Raw genomic sequence first — 14792 nt, 5'->3', positions numbered from 1 at the left:
TTACAGAACGAAACATGGGAAGGTTTCATCACTGCAGACAGAACTTTGGAACCAAAAAGATCTGAAGTACCGGGTTTTTGAAGTCACGGATCGTATTTATTGGCTGCAGCCAGTAACAGGTATCCTAGAAGTACAACAGCATGTATGTTCTCAGGAGACTGCTCAATCTTGTAAAGCCAGCCTTCTCCTTTTATACGAAATGTTATGCTTAAGGCAAACATTCCTTATTTTACAGTTGACCATTCACATATTTTCGCTACAAGAAAAGCAGAGTCATGATGGCAAGCCCATTTTTCAGTTTGTCCAGCCCGTAATCAATTACCCGGCAAAGCCCAGTATTTTCATCAGATATCGACGGACCCCTAATAAAAACAGGCACCTCCTCCTCGTAAAGCAAGCCATAAAGCAAGAAACAGAGACAGGTGTGTGTAAGTTTAGGCATGGTTTATGTGCGATGAAAGGTTTACGATATGTTGTGCCTTGATACTCATCTCGCTCGGCCACTGGGAAAGGCACTGGCCGGACAGGTTTGGCTTTGTGCAGAATAGTCAGCTTGCCCGGGTCACACAGGAGTCAGCAAAGGTGTACGTGTCCTTTGGACTCGATTTTGGCTTTAGTCACTTGGCTATGTGAGGGCAATCACAAAATGGCCGCTGTTCACAAAATGGAACCCGAGGGTTCAAAACGGAAATGTTGATTTCAGGATGATTTCGTCACTCGATCATGACGCAAAATGCTTATGCATAGTATTTAAACCATTACCGGTCTGCCGGTACCCAAATCATCATAATTCTACGATGTTTATGACACGGGTCCAGAATTTTCAGTACCACAGACCTCCTTTTGCCCTTACATAGGCAATTTAACCTATACTCACGCTAATCTGAGTCCCGGTCTGTATTCATGAAGTCATTGAGATGTTGCTGTAGCATCATCCTATTACTTAGTTCGCTTCTTGATACAGGTTTTCTCATACATGATGTAGCACAGAGGTCACATATGGCAGGAGCACACTGTACATATAGAAAGAACAGGAAAAGAATGGCTAGGATCATCCCAATCACTATCAGAATCTTCCATCCCCAGGCTGATAGCAAGCCCCAGAAACCACCTCATCAGTGACCAATCTCCTTTATCCACTTGAATAAATTCAGAGATCTTATGCAGTTTGGAGATGGCCTGGTATACTGTCGGAGCGTTATCTGGGATGAAAATGCAGCAACTTGACTGGATCACTTTACATACCCCAGCTCGGTCTGCAAGTATGATGTCTGATGCGACCCTGTTCTGAAGAGTCATGAGGCGATCTGACTGGAGCTCAGCAGTCAAATTACTAAGGGCACCGGCTGTTTCAATTACAGTGGATTCAACCACCCTTGTCAATTGTCTTATGTTACTGCTGTTCACCATAGGCCCCCAAAATGGCAGAAAATCCCTTATGAAATCTCCAAATTCTTGGTCGGCAGTGTCATCTTCACTCATGACACCTCTAACTATCCTTCTCTTATGGTAATCTGCCGCGGCCGTGTAGGTGGGAGGCAACAGGAACAAAACAAAACATGTGCCCGAGAAGTCAGGGGGCAACCATGTATAGGCTCTATCATGGCAGATGAAATAGGTGCCCTTAGCGGCCAGGAACGAAGGGGAAGTTCGGGATGTAAAAACATATGTTTCAGCGCAGACACTTCTCCCTAACTGAGCTCCAGGATTTCTACCATTACCTTGCAAATACAGGTGACCCTGATGGGGTACAATCCAAATTGGGGAGGATCTCTTTGCTTGCTGGTTCTCACTTAAAGCAACTCTATATCCTGATATGTTCCACCTAGTGTATGCTTGCAACTCATCTCTGGGAATTGTTCTATACAAGTCATTGCCTCTGCTCATATTTGTAATTCCCACTACCAATGCTTTGTTGCTCGAGTTACTTCTTATGGAACGTTGGGGATATGGTTCGATGGCATATATGAACATCATTTGAAACGCCCACAAAGAACCATTGTAAGTGAATGGTAAGACCAGGTATGGAATGCCTTTATCTGTCGTATGTGGCATAAGACCACACACCCAACAATTAGTTGTGTTTACCACTAGTTGGTGTTGGTGTAAAAGCTGAATGAAAGAGTTGTTGACAAATTATGACCTTCTAGCGGACTCGTGTTCAGGCAGAGGGTGAAAAGAATGCGAGGAAACAGTAGAAGGAGGTGAAAAGTGAATAAAACATATCCTATTTAAAACGTCATTACACTAAGCAACATGAAAATACACAATATCAAAAATCGTTCCTTTGTCATCAATATTCACATTCTGCTTTTAAAATTCATCTGTTTGGCAGGTCCCTCCATCTCGAAAAACTCCATCCTCTCTAATTGCTGCCCGCGGTGGTAGGGTGTTCTATGCTAAGGAATGCTTCTGTCAGTCCAGGGCAACTCCCTTATACCGACCAGAACTGTCGACCTAACGTCTTCAGCTGCACTCCAAAGACTTCAGCAACTGGGACCCTAGCAGCTGAACCGGATGGCCATTCGAAAAACAGAAATAAGCAAGTTTCTCAGATGAGAGAGCTGCACTTTCAAAAATAGAAGAAAAAAGAATTTTTCTTTGTCCATAGTCATAATTCTCAGCCTCAAATTATAACGGGTTTTTCCGTGTACTGTCTGGTTCTGAAACAAGAGTTCAGGCTCTGTAGTGCTCAATTGAATTGACGGTGGCACAGCTCCTTGCAAAACGTTGTCGCCTTCTTGTTCAGAAATTGTTCCTTTTACACGTGCATCGCTAAAGGGCAGAAAACGAGGCACAGTCTCAGTCTCAGAGTCAGCGATACCCTCCTGGGTCCATCGGTCGTACGGTAGAGGCAAAGGGAACCTCTTGCAGTGTACGCTGTGGACCCAGTTCTTTTTCCTTCCACTCGAACAGCTGATCTTGTTTAGAGAAGGACTAGATGAGGACCAGTCCACCGGGGCTGGTCATTCTTTGTTCGCTGAAAATTTTTAATCAGCACCCAGGATCCAGGATCGATCGGATGTACTGGAGCTTCAGAGGCTTGAGGCAGAGTGTCGTGGACCTGTTGGTGTAAAACACGCAATTTAGCCGTCAATTCATACAAATAATCAAGCAGTACAGGGTGTACGATCTCGCTGAATTTGGTTGGCCTTGGCACTCCCCATATGTTGGCCGGACGGCCAAACACAATCTCATATGGACTAAGTCCTACTCGCGAGTGCGCAGTCATTCTTGTTGATAGGAGTGCTAAAGGCAGGGCGTCAGGCCATTTAAGACCAGTGCTCGCTTGAATCTTGGCCAATTTCAGTTTTAATGTGCCATTATAGCACTCTACTAGTCCAGCTGATTGGGGATGATTTGCAGTGTGGAACTTTTGCCGAATGCCTATCCCTTCACATACTTTCTTCATCACTCGACCCACAAATTCACTCCCATTATCACTCCAAACCATTCTAGGCATTCCAAATCTAGGGAAGAATTCTTTGACAAGGGCTTTAGCTGTGTATAAGGCAGTATTGTCCTTTAAGGGATATGCTTCTACCCATCTCGAAAAGGCACAAACAACAACGAGTACGTATTTCAAATTGTTGCACCTTTCCATGTGGATGAAATCTAGTTGCAAAACATCGAACGGATACGTTGGAGGCACAAAATGACCAGCTGGAGTTGGGGTTCCCCTACCAGGGTTGTATTTCAGACACACCATGCAATTCTTGACCACATTCTCTGCACACTTAGGAATTCTCGCATTCTGCCATACTGGAGCTAACAATTTACAAATTCCTTTCACACTGATATGAGCTATTCCATGGGCCATTGTAACCACCGCAAGTACATACGCATCAGGTCAACCATCGCTGATGTTCTGACAATTCAACCCAACAACCATTTGCATCCAATTTACCCTTACTTTATCTCCATTCATTCAACTCTTTCTCTGTAGCTTCAGCTTGAATGGATTTCACGCTCTCAAACGTATCTTCACACATTCCAATGTCACCCACCCATCTTGCAGGGCCTGCAACATACATTCGACTCATCCCATTCCTTGCAGTTTCTTTCGGGACTTCATCCGCAAACGCGTTCCGCGACCAACATCATCAGTAACCTTTTTGTGTGCACTGCATTTCACAATCGCAACTTGTAACGGCGAGGTCAGTGACTCAAGAAGCTCATTCACCAACTGACCATGCTGAATCTTAGCACCATGCGAAGTCAGGAACCCACATTCTTTCCACAATCGTCCAAAACTATGAGCCACACCAAATGCATACTGGCTGTCCGTGTACACAGTCACTCGTTTTCCTTTCGCCAACACACACGCTCTTGTCAATGCAATCAATTCTGCAGCTTGCGCTGAATTATGTGGGATACGTGTAGCTTCAACAATCGTGCGCAGAGTCGTGACAGCATATGCCGCAGTCGTATCACCATTCGGCAACTTAAAGCATGAACCATCAACCCACAAAGAACCATCACACTCTGAAAGAGGGGTATCTTTTAGGTCTATTCTCCCTTTCGTTTCTTCTTCTGTCCTGAGAAAACAGTCATGCTTTTCTTTGTCATTCTCTATCTCAGCTGAAATCGGTAATAACGTGGCTGGATTCAACGTGTTGCATCTCTTAATATGTACATGACTCGCTAACAAGGTCAATTCATAACCCAACAACCGAGCACTAGTTAAGTGCTGTGTCTTGGTTCTGTTTAACAAAGTGTCCACCGCATGTGGAACCATCACGATTAACATGTTATTCATCACTAAACCAGCAGACTGTCGAATAGAGACAGCTGCTGCCGCTGTGGCTCTCAAGCAACTCGGCAAAGCCTTAGCTACTGGATCCAAAGTCGACGAAGAATATGCACATGGACGTTGCTTGTCCCCAAAAGACTGTGTCAGAACTGACAATGCACAACCTTCCTTCTCATGGACATACAGTGTAAAGGGCTTACTGTAGTCGGGGGTACCCAACACAGGAGCCGAACACAATGCATCACGCAATTCGGAAAAACTTTTCTGACACTCTTCAGACCAGGGAATGAGATTCGGTGTATCTTTACAAGTTAATGCCACCAAAGGTTTAGCCAACAAGGAAAAATTCGGTATCCATTGTCGGCAATATGATGTAATGCCCAAAAATGCACGTACTTCTCTCTGTGTCCTGGGTACACTCAATTTCGTGATTGCCTGAATTCTTTCAGGGGTCAGTTTCCTTCCCTCCTTCGATAAGAGGTGACCTAAGTAGGTCACTTCTTGTCAACAATATTGTAACTTTGATAGGGATACTTTGTGAGGCAAATCAGACAAATGACGCAACAGCGACAAAGTGGCTTCTTTACAAATCTCCTCGGAATCTGCAGCGATTAGCAAATCATCGACGTACTGAATAAGTGTAGCGCCATCAGGAAAAACAATCGTAGGAAGCTGTGTTTTTAAAGCTTGACTGTATATCGATGAACTTTCACAGTATCCCTGAGGAGCGCGTTTGAAGCGGAAGCTTCGGCCTCCTAAACTGAAGCCGAAAATATCCCTGCTTTCCTCGGCAATCAGGATGCTGAAGAAAGCATTTTTCAAGTCGATGACCGAGAACCAAGTGACGGAAGCTGGAATCATAGTCAATAGGGCAGTGATATCAGGGACAACTGGAAACTGTGGCACAACTATTTTATTTACCTCTCTAAGATCAATCACAAACCTGTAAACAGGTGGATGGGAAGGATCAGTATGCTTCAAAACAGGCAGAACAGGACTATTGCAAACGTTACCTCTAATTTCTTCAATTACATCTTTTTCAATCAGATCATAAATGATTGCTAACAACGCTTTTTCGTCTTCGCTAGAGATCTTGTATTGGGGAATACGCGGCATTATAACATTGGCTTTCAATGTCACAACATATGGCTGTATTTCCAATAGACCCACATCATTAGGACCAGTAGCCCAAAGAATATCCGGAAGAGAAGACAATTCTGTCGAGAGTGTATCTTTTGACAAATACATCGGGGAAACCACTCTCTTACCCAGTTTAAGTTGTACTCCTGAAGGAGTACAGTACAAAGTTGCATACAATCTTTTCAACAGATCCAATCCTAGCAAGTTCTCACCACAACCTGTTGTAAGAATGAGGGGTGCTTCGAATTCACAAGGTCCAACAGAAAGAGACATAGGACAAGAAATCAAGTTCCGAACCGGGGCACCAGAAAAACCTACTGAAACATTCATTTCGCCAGACAAAGGTGCGCCAGGGAGTTTTGAGTGCATAATAGAACTCTTTGTAGCACCGGTATCCATCAGAAAAGGTTCTGACACACCTGATGTAATAACCTCAACATAGGGTCCACTCTGATCTACTGGAACTGAAACAACTCCCTCTCTTTGTCCGTGGCTGTCCTAGCAATCATTACCTTCCATGTTCTCATCTTCTGCATAGTATTCATCAGCATAGTTCTGAGTCGTCCTACCAGATGCATTATTCTGCTGATCAAAACTATTCATAGAATTCTGAGGCGGGGAGGAACGTGCGTTCCCTCTATGAGCCTGTTGAACACCTCGGCCTCCTGCACCAGAAGCACCATTCATACGTTGTAACAAAACCGGACAACTACTCTTAAAATGACCTTCTTCTTTGCAATACGCACACTGATTAGGCCCATACGGAAAACACTGTTGAGAAAACTCGTTCCTTTGCGAGTTCCTCAAATATTGCTGAGGTTGCTGATAATCGCACTGACTATTGGTACGGGGTGGATAAGCTTGCTGTAGAAGAAATTTAGTCTTCAATTCCTTAGTCTTCTTATCCGCTTTCTCTAACTCATCTTTGCGCCTATTCTCATAGTACTGGGCCGTAGCCAAAATCTGTGCTGACGTGGAAACAGCCCAAGCACTCTCAGAATCCTTCAACTTATTGCACAACTCAGGAAGCAAATTATGTACAAATTTGTTGATAAACAATCTCTGACCACACTCGGTAGCCATATCCTGACCACTATGATCTACAAAAGTTTCCTCAAACAGTGTGAAAAAGTCAGACACAGTCTCATCTTTCTTCTGTTTACATGCAGATAACTTGTCCCAATTAACACGCAATTCGGGCATTAAAGTTTTCATATAAGTAATAATTCTACCAGGGAGTTCTGTAATCAAATCATCGGACTTAGCACCGCCTACTTGCCCGTTGTCGACATCTCTAAGATTAACCCATGTTTCACCCAAATCCTGTGTATGATCTGCATGACAAATCTTACTCCAAATAGGTTGTGGAACAACATTGCCAAACAACATGTCGATGTCCGCCAAATTCATAATACACGAACTCACAGTCTGAGTCAACTCTTTATAGTACCCTGCTGGATTTTTGTACAGGTCAGGCAAAGACTGTTTAATGGCTAAGACTTCAGCACGTTTCCAGGGAACATGCACCCAGACGCGCTGAAAATGAGCCGGTCAAGAGGTGGGACATTACCTGGACCAGCAGCAACTTCTTCCTTCCAAACTGGAGGAACCTCTCTCATTGGATATTGTCTCGCTTTTCTCCTAACTGAAGAATCAGGTTCGAACAATTGTCGGGAAGGAGACTCGCTCCTAAATGACAACAACATCGCAACTGCTTTTCCAACATCAGATGGACTTACAATAGTTCCTTTCGCAAATTCAGAACGTATGTGGTACAACTTGTCAGGAGCTTGTCCCACTTCCTCATCCCATTTTTCCACAAGGAAAGCACACATCGTATCAAAAACGTACCGTTGCTTTGGTGCTTCCCATTGAAGGAAATCATGCATGACACCCTCAAGATCATACTGTGTATCGTACATGATCCAATTACGCGCCATGTGACTCAAAATCGTACGTTCATTCATATTCGGCAACTGACTACGGGACTGTCTACGCTCAGTGACAGGGGACATACCCAATTGTTCCAACAAAGGAGAAAAGAGACCAGTAACTGCAGCAGTCATTCGTTGTCTAGCAGAGGGAGAAGGTGAAAGAATAAAAGAAGACGGAACAGTAGTGGAAAAATCCGAAGTCGGACCAGAAGGAGTATTAGAAGCAGGCGTAGGAGTAGCAGACAAAGGAGGAGGCAAAGTTGGCGGCCCCTGAGGAGGCTGCGCCAAAGGAACAGTAGCCAACGGAAGAGGCGCTGGCTGTGGAGGAATTACGGGTGGCACAACAATCGGGGGTTGCCCGGCCACAACTGGTGGCGGTGGTGCCGTAGCACTCTGTGCATAAGGGGGTGGCGAACTCAAGAGATGTGACATTAAAGGATCTTTTTCAAGATCTTCCTTTGCTTCCTGCTCTTTACGTGGCAAAACTGGGTAGCACTTATATACCGCTAATTTCCAAATCCTATGCATCTGTTCGCTGTCTTGCCCTTCCTCATTATCCCTAAACGCAGCAGCGGCTTGTACCATTGACATACCTCGTTCTCGTTTATTTTTCTTCGCTTACTTCATTTCTTTCTGTTTGGCTTCTTGGCGCCATATGCGAAAAGAGTCAAACATTGCCGGTCGGGCTTTCTTCTTAAAAAGTTTAACCTCAAGATTATCCAAAATCTCTGTGTCAAAACTACAGTATTGGGGCCATTTTAAAACACCATCTTTTCTGGTGTAACGGATCCATATTTCATTATATGCAATGGGGCCTACGCCGTGTTTCACATAAAGTTTGTAGGTTGGAGTTCCAATTGGAGGAACCGGACACGAGTCCTCCAATCGGGAATCCCTAATACAACCAAGACAAAACAAATGTCCAAGTCTGCCAAGACCAGGCATCTTCGCTCTCTAGTCTAGCTTCAAACTTCAAAGGATTATCGAATACTTTAGTCTCGTGAATACACGAGTCCTTTGGTTTTGGCACTTGCAAGTTCCAAACAAAGCGATCCTCGAAGGTATATCAAAAAAACTAAGGACTGGGAGACGCTCCACTAATACTTAACTGAGGTATCGATGACGTCACCAGAAGACTAGTCTAACGTTTCGCTCTGCCAATCATCAAGGGTCCAAAACAGGGCGATAGTCAGGGCAGCAGTCCTTCGTAACCGTCGGGAAGCAGGGAACCTCGCAGCAAAGACTTTCGGACCCGTCGACATACAGGGGTCGATGAAGTGGTTGGCCTTCCTCCAGAATTTTCACAAGAAGCTCTTCACAAACCTCTGGCTTGGACCGGTACCGCTGATATCGCCCTACGTTGGGCGCCAACTGAAGTACCGGGTTTTTAAGAACCCAGCGGTGCCAGGGAGAACACCCAAAGATTTCGAGTTCTTCCTGTTTCAGACTACAGAAACACAGAGTCTTCTTGGTGAAGTCACGGATCGTATTTATTGGCTGCAGCCAGTAACAGGTATCCTAGAAGTAAAACAGCATGTATGTTCTCAGGAGACTGCTCAATCTTGTAAAGCCAGCCTTCTACTTTTGTACAAAATTTTATGCTTAAGGCAAACATTCCTTTTTTTACAGTTGACCATTCACATATTTTCGCTACAAGAAAAGCAGAGTCATGATGGCAAGCCCATTTTTCAGTTTGTCCAGCCTGTAATTAATTACCCGGCAAAGCCCAGTATTTTCATCAGATATCGACGGACCCCTAATAAAAACGTTCACCTCCTCCTCGTAAAGCAAGCCATAAAGCAAGAAACAGAGACAGGTGTGTGTAAGATTAGGCATGGTTTGTGTGCGATGAAAGGTTTACGATATGTTGTAACTGGTATGGGTATATCCATTTTTTTTGAAAATGTTAATTTCTATTTTCCAATATGTGTTTTTTAGGGTTACATTACACTTAAAGGAGGTCTGTCATCAGTGATGTCATAAGTGATGTCACTGACCATGTCATGAGTGATGTAATATGTAATGTCATCAGCAGTGCATTACACGCGCAAGTTATAGTGAGTCCAACTAACTATAACGTGGAATTTCATTGGTTTTATGTCAGTAAAATTTCCAGCTAACTATAACTGGTGTCAAACCTATGGTTTTTTCAGTGAATTTCATAGGTTTTTCAAATGCTACTTCCTAACTATAACGTGTGTAAAACCTATGTTTTTTTCAGTGAATTTCATCGTTTTTTTGAATGCTAGTTCCTAAGTATGTAATCACGTTCGTAACTACATAGTGTCACCGCCTACACATCCTGAGAAGCGCATGTAAAGTCACGTGACTTGAAAACAAAACTTCCAATTGGTTATTAGTAGTTTCTGTTCTGGAATATACATGAAGCACTCCACCCACTTTCCTCACAATCTTTTCTACTCTCAAGAGACAACAACGTCGAGCATCTTCCGGAAGTCTTTGCTGAAATGGCTTCCCTACCAGATTCATCTTCCGAATCTGAAGGAAATGAGCGACCACCGTTAAGAAGAAAAAAGGAATCTTTCATTTGGCAATTTTTCACTTATCCTGAAGATCAAAAGAAAGTGAATGCGCCAAAAGTAACCTGCACGATATGCAATTCGGAGCTCTCAAGGGGAAATCCAAATAAAAAATATTCCTTTTCTGCACACACCATGCAGCGGCATGTTAACCAAAGGCATCCTGAGCATTATGCAAAAGCATCGACAAGAGCCCTGGCCACACTATTACCATCAGAGGTGGCCAGCACATCTTCTGGTGGACGACCTGTATCTCCATCGAGTGCTGAGATGGACTTGAGACCATATCTTGCGAAGGTGCATATGAAATGCAACGAGTGTGGAGAAATTCTTTTGTATGGAGAGCAGAGCCTCGTTCTTATTAAACTGAAAATTGAAAGTCACAAATGCCCCAAGAAAAGATAAATTTCTTCACTTCATTTTCAAACTATTACATACTGAAAAATGTAGTAGCAACTTTAAGAAATCGAAAGCATTATAACACTTCTTTCCCCCCCAAAAAAAAAGTTCTTTTCAGAACTAACTCTTTCCACCAAAACATGCTCAAAGAGCATATTATAAGATGTTTTTTCGCTGCTTTATTTTAGTGCGAGACCGGGTGCGCGCACCCTTCTATCGCGTACAGGACCTGACACTCCCATGTGAAGTCATGTGACTTCTAAACAACACTTCTAATTGGTTCTTGGTAGTTTCTATTCTGCAATTTACACGCAGCACTCCACCCACTACCATCACTTTCTTTTCTACTCTCAAGAGACAACAACGTCGAACATCTTCCCGAAGACTTTGATACAATGGCTACCGTTCCGCATTCATCTTCCGAATCTGATGAAAATGAGCGACCACCTTTCACAAGAAAAACAGAGGCCACGCTATTACCATCAGAAGTAATCAACACATCTTCCGGTGGACGACCTGTATCTCCATCGAGTGCTGAGATGGACTTGAGACCATATCTGGCGAACGTGCACATGAAATGCACGAACTGTGGAGAAATTCTTGTATACGGAGAGCAAAGCTTTACTCTAATTAAACAAATAATTGAGAGTCATAAATGCTCCAAGAAAAGTTAAATTTCTTCACTTTATTTGGATAGTATGACATACCGAAAAATGTCGTCGCAACTTTAAGAAATAAAAAGCATCATAACACTTGTTTCCAAAAAAAAAAAAAAGTTCTTTTCAGAACTAACTCTTTGTACCAAAACAAGCTTGAAGAGCATATTAGCTGATATTTTCTCGCCGCTTTCTTATAGTGCGCGACCGGGTGTGCGCACCCACCTATCGCGTACAGGCGTCGGCACACACATGTGCAGTCATGTGACTTTAAAACAACACTTCCAATTGGTTCTTACTAGTTTCTATTCTGCAATTTACACGGAACACTCCACCCACTTCCCTAGAAAACCAGTTTATCGTAAATCTTTTAAAGCCTCCTCTTATGAAATATTCGACATCAATCACATAGCAGAGTACTAAATAGCACTATATACAATCCGTCCCTTAATTATAAGAGACTTATTGCTATGTAAAATCAACTTTTGCTCTCCAAGATAATGTAAAATGCTGAGCCTATTACAAAATTTTATTACACATATATGTTACTAGTCTCCTTCGAGTACTAACACCGTAGAAAATACCACCAATAGCGGTGATATTTTTTACACCGAGAACGGGCAATTTCTATCGCTTACAGCCCTTACAATTATAAAGTTTTATTTCCTAAGTCTCTGATCTCCAACTGTGCAACGTAGATCCCCTGTGTGTCGCAATAAGGTCCATAAACAAAAACTACAGAGCCAGCATTATAAACATACACAAAACAACAAAACGACAAGAGCAACCATGCTAATATATATCCTTAATATAATAAACCTCTGAGAATAAATACATATTTCCGTGGCAGCCCATAACACAAATGTGGCGTCCTCTGACTCTGCTCCATTACCAAACACCGTAACTCCCCGCCCCCCTCACTTTTCACTAAACTCCGCACTCCACCCCAGCCAAACCCCCTATTACAAACCCCCAACCTACCCTCCCTGCCCAAACCCACCATGAACCTCAAACCGCCCCTACAAAACTTATAAGACACAGGATTACTAAAACTCAAAGAATACGCAACAAGCACATAATGTAAATAGTACATAAAGACACATATTTTTTCCAAAATACTATTTAAAAACATGTTCTATTTTTAATAAATCTATCATGCATCTGACCCTCTAGAACTGCTTTCAAAACGTGAACTATAAACCTCTACTTTTCATTTTCAAACCATACACTTTCTTCTGACCCTCTAGAACTGCTTTCAAAACATGAACTATAAACCTCTACTTTTCATTTTCAAACCATACACTTTCAATTACATTATTTTTTTTCCACAATTCATGTAATGTTACAAACCTTTTCTAAAATACACCAGTCCGTATCATTTATAAGGATTTATTTTCAGTCTTCATCAGTGACACTTTCTTCACATACAATAGAAATCACTATAACTTTTTAAACAACAATGCTAACGCGGTAAAAATAACCCTTCATTTACTTTCCTTTAAGAATGCACACTATGTACCCCACGCATGCGTTTCTTAAACTTTGTATTTGGCAGCGAATACCGACCTTGAATCGGAAGACATGAACAAGAGCGCCATTGTCACATTTAAAACTGAACGTTGCATCTGCTCACACACATATCTTTCACTAAGCTAACATTCACAGAAAACAGCATTGATGTAAAAAAAATTGACCTTGCTTTACAACTCCCTCAAATCACTCCCTTATTTTTTAACGCATCCTCCAGTTCAAAAAAAGCTACTTTTTTAATAACCACTAAGCAATATATAAGTGACTAGACTCCTAGAAAATGTATCAAGTCATTCTGCTCCTCTCCACTGCATAGCCGGCGACCTAATTCTGTGGAGTTGCTATACAACCAGCGGTGCTGCGCCGTTTCCTGTACCATCTTGGGAAATTCAAAATGGATGTCCCTCCTGCCTTCGCAAACGAGCCGGGCCACTTAGAACTATTTCGCCAGAGGATGCTTGACTACTACGGCATCTTACCACTCTCGACTTTGAATACTTCATATCGATTATCATTTCGATATTCGCATTTCACCTGTGTGCAGCCTGTATTTCATTGCCTGAGCTGTGATTTCACGTGGGCCCTGGATTTATGTCTCTGCAATTTGGTACCTCCTGAACCGAATTACAATCACCTCATGAATCCGTTACTTGATCATGAACAGCTTTGTTACAACGGAGGGTTTATGGCCTTTGCAGCGACACAAGGAGTTCTGGGTCATTGGAATATATTCGCAGCGGCGCAAGATTTCCTAACAGAGAGCTACATCAAAAACCCACCGAGTTGCCCAATGATGGTAAAAGACACTCCAATAATGACAGATCATGAATGCTCCTTTCATCTTCTCAATTGGATGGCTGACATGTTTTCAGATGATAACAATGATTTCATGTTAGAGGCACTTGCTGCATACTTTGCCTACACAATGGACACTTAACTCTTTCCTAACAGCGAGCTACATCGAAAACCCACCGAGCTCCCTCTGATGGTAAAAGACGCTCCGATTATAACAGATCATCAGTACTGCTTTACTCTTTTCCATTGGATAGCTGACATACTTTCCGGAGGGTTTATGGCCTTTGCAGCGATACAAGGAGTTCTGGGTCATTGGAATATATTCGCAGCGGCGCAAGATTTCCTAACAGAGAGCTACATCGAAAACCCACTGAGCTGCCCTATGATGGTAAAAGACGCTCCAATAATAACAGATCATGAATGCTCCTTTCATCTTCTCAATTGGATGGCTGACATGTTTTCAAATGATAAAACTGATTTCCTGTTACAAGCAGAAGCTACCTATTTTCCCTAAACAATGCTTCAATAACTCTCAAACAAGCCATTGACGTCCTCATTTCCTTTTGGTTTTCTATATTCTTCACGTTCTTTTCCATATTTTCTTTTGAAGAACAGACCTATTTGCTTTACTAACAGTGGACATTATGATTTCGTGTTCTTTGACAGCTGATTCATAAAGTAATGATGTATAACCACTTGCATTTTCATATATCGTTCCTAAACTGAAAGGCCAGAAACCTTCTTCCATTTATTAAAATATAGTATACTTCCTTATAAGAGGGTACAATGTTTTTTCCAACTATATTCATTTTTCTTCAACTATAGCGTTTGTATTCCATGTACTACTGACAATACCAATTACTGTGTTTTTTGCAATTTCTGTACTCATATTACATAATGATTTGCCTTTAAAACAGTACATTTCTAAATAAACATTTCAAATATTCACGGTTTCTCTTTTAATCCATAATCTCAACTGAAATGATTTCATATTGAAAAACTATTCATGGGTTCCACATAACCTTAACTGTAGTCACTGAGGACC

This window comes from Lissotriton vulgaris, chromosome 4_2 (genome assembly GCF_964263255.1).
Source record: "Lissotriton vulgaris chromosome 4_2, aLisVul1.2, whole genome shotgun sequence".
Classification (NCBI taxonomy): Eukaryota; Metazoa; Chordata; class Amphibia; order Caudata; family Salamandridae; genus Lissotriton; species Lissotriton vulgaris.
Note: the sequence above shows the minus strand (reverse complement) of the source record.